This window comes from Bidens hawaiensis, unplaced genomic scaffold, assembly GCF_021521415.1.
Source record: "Bidens hawaiensis isolate Kalapana, Puna unplaced genomic scaffold, B.hawaiensis_p1.1 tig00000055_1, whole genome shotgun sequence".
NCBI lineage: Eukaryota > Viridiplantae > Streptophyta > Magnoliopsida > Asterales > Asteraceae > Bidens > Bidens hawaiensis.
In genome coordinates, this window is record NW_027491016.1 from 296469 (window position 1) to 299746 (window position 3278).

General features: G+C 36.9%; 1 pseudogene; it reads right to left on the minus strand.

Annotated features, from left to right (window-relative positions):
• Nucleotides 1-1607: 1607 nt before the first annotated feature.
• LOC143628582 (zinc finger A20 and AN1 domain-containing stress-associated protein 5 pseudogene) lies at nucleotides 1608-2094 on the minus strand (annotated as a pseudogene).
• Between the last annotated feature and the right edge of the window lie 1184 nt (nucleotides 2095-3278).

Sequence of the window (3278 nt, forward strand, 5' to 3'; positions counted from 1 at the left end):
ACCAGTTTTGGTGGAGAAATTACCAACCAGTTCCGAAACTACGTTTTAATCGGTTCCAAACCGGTTTTTACGGTTTCAAACCAGTTTGGTTCGGTTCGGTTAACCAGTTTATGTGCTCACCTCTAGTTGAGAGCGGATGTTGGTTAGATCGGCTCGGTTTGAAATCGGGTTGTTTATGGAAAATTTTGAATTTTAGGAACTGGTTTTGATTAGTTTGGGATTGGACAGGGTGGAGTTACCTAAGTACCGAATGAGGTTAAAGATGATCAACATAGGAGAAGAGGCGATATCTGTGTGAGGTTAAATTTTCTTAAGATCCAATTTCGAGCATTAACAAGAGGATTGCGAAAGATGGTTTACTGAACGGATTGAGTCACATATTGTTGCAAAAGATCTTATTTTTTGAAGTCGAGTTTCTAACTACAGTAGAGCAGAAGAATAGTGTCTATTTTCTGAATTTTAATAGAAAAAAGTTAATATATAGATTAACGATGGGATTTGTCATTTGTGATCTATAATTATTCATACACTAATTCGTATTGGGCCCAAAAAAAAAACTTGCTATTGAATCCTTCTATTTAAGCATAACATCTCATCTAATCGATTAAATATTTAATTGAAGATTGATATGTATAAGTGGTCCGGAATCACCTAATACTAATACAGTATATGTGAGTTTTTAGAATTAATCCAATCCTAAGCATGTTCGGTTTAGAAACCGAATTGGATCAGATCTAATCGAAGCTAGTAAAAACCAGGCCTTTTTAGAGACAGTTAACGAACGGTTTGAAACCATTTGGTTTACAACCGGTCGCTCTCAAACCGGATTCAGGATCGACATAGAAACAGCTTTCGATATGCTCAAAGTTGTGGCCCAGATAGCGATCCATCACTATTTTCTAATAATACTTTGCTGGAAAGTTGGTCCATCCACCATATGCTATACGTTTTCCTTTTTGACTTTTTTTTTCTTTTATTTATCAGTTTTCAATTTTGCCAGCCCAAACTTTTGAGAGCGAAATATACAGTAATAATAAATCTTACAATTTCTTTTTTTTTGTCACTTTTATAATTTATAAAAATAAAACATTAGACCGGCAAGGTTGTCAGTCAATTTTGCAAGGTGTCGGTTCAAATTCAGAACCTACCAGGTTTTCGTCCTAAGGTAGACGGCATATCAATTGTCAAACGGTGGTATAATTTCTGAAGAAACACCCAAACAAAACTCTAAAACTAATATAGATCCAGTTAAGACAGCATAGCTAATATAGATCCAGTTAAAACAGGCTATACAAAAGCATCAGAGCTCTCTAAATTTAGATATGAGGCCAAACACAAAATCAACATTACAATAATAATAATAATAATTATTAAATTCAGAAATCATAAAAGGTTACACGTTAACATAATTAACCAATTGACAATACTACCCTCAACTTTTCATCAAATTCCACATCTACCCCATCATCTCCCCACCGGCAAACGCCAACACCGCCTCTCTCTCTCTCTCAATCCACCGTACACAAAACCGTGACGTCATCACACCAGCCTTAACCTCATCCTCTGCTCATAAACTTTGGCGCCATATTTTGACAAACGGAGATGCTGTCGTTCATTTCCGATTGTGAACTACACCTTGAAAATCTTCGCCGCCCTAACAACCGGATTCTCGCGCGCAATCGCCTCACGTCCAGCGGCCTTGTAGTCGTAGCTGCAGTCGTGCCGATCGGAGTAACGGTGCTCGGAGCAGAACATGTCGCCGCAACGGCACCTGAATCCGATCAATCCGACCTTCCGCTTGCAACTTAAACACCGGTTAACCACGCGCCGATTAGGACTGGTGCACGCGCTCGTCTCCGCCGCCTCAAACCGTCGTTTTTTGGACGGATCTGAGGTTTCGTTTTCCGGCACGGCGGCAGAGGTAGGTCGAAATTCAATGGTAACGCCGGTTTTGAGATCGGATAACTCCGGCGAGGATCTGCGGTCAGTGACGGAGATTGACGGTGTGCATAAGGTTAGGGTTTCGGGAACCTTGAGCTCGGTTTCTTCTTTTTCTCTCTTCTTCTGAGCCATTGATTTTTGGTATGAGAAAGAGAGAGATGTGGGATTAAGTTTTGAAGGTGTGAGAGTTTTTATGGGGTGAAATGACGGTAATGACCTTCTGGAAAGTTTAGTCGGTTGGTCTGACAAATAGTGACGGGGAGGATAAGAAAGAATTGCCTGTCAAGAAAGTTATACTCCATCCAAACTAGAAAGCAAAAAAACACGTTGAAAATAGTACAAAATTTGAATATATTTATAAGTTTAGTTTTAGATAAAAAAACTGATTTTTTTAAAAAGGTTAGGAAGGAGGGTATTTTAGTCTAACACTTAAATATCAAAACCCACTTTATTTAATTTCAAAAACCCACTTACATAAAACTCAATTACATATTTACTCTCTACAACCACCACCACTCCACCGCCCACCGTCACCCACCGCCACCACCTCGCCGGAAAAGTCCGGAAAAACACAATGGAAAACACTATGAAAAACACAATGTAAAAAACACAATTGTATGACACAATGTAAAAAATACAATGGAAAAAACACAATGAAAAATACTATTGTATAACACAATTTTGTAAAACACAATATGGTAAAACACAATTTGTAAAAAACCCACTAATTTTTTTAAAAATTTATATTACAATATGGTACTCATATGAAAGATAAAAAGACACTCGTTATTATGGTGAATTTGTTTTTCAATAAAAACATCGTAAAAAAAAGTCATGGACATTTTAAAATGATAGGGGAATTTGGCATGTGCCTTGCATGTGGAGAGAGAAAGTCAACAAATTTGTTATTCCTTTTATACTCTTTACCTTGTGTTCACACTTGATTTCCCCCCAAACTAATCTCAACCCTCCATATTCAAGATCAATGGACAAGATTACTTTATATTCTTCCTACAAAAACTATACTTTCTATTATAACCTAACCCTATATTTATATTTGTTATCATTGTTAAACGTATTTTCTAGAGACACCGGGAGTTTGCTTAAAAAACGTCACTATATATCCCGTATAGAGTTATACGGGACGTAGGGGGTGCTTGGTGTCCCTATTAGGACCTTTATTAAATGATTAATAAATAAATAATTTTGATATACGAAGTTATTTAAACTTATTTAAATTATAGATATATAAAAAAATAAATATAAGTTACTAAATTTTAGATCGTTGTGGTGGAGGGAGAAAATGGAAACGATCAATCCTTCTCCATTGGGCGGAG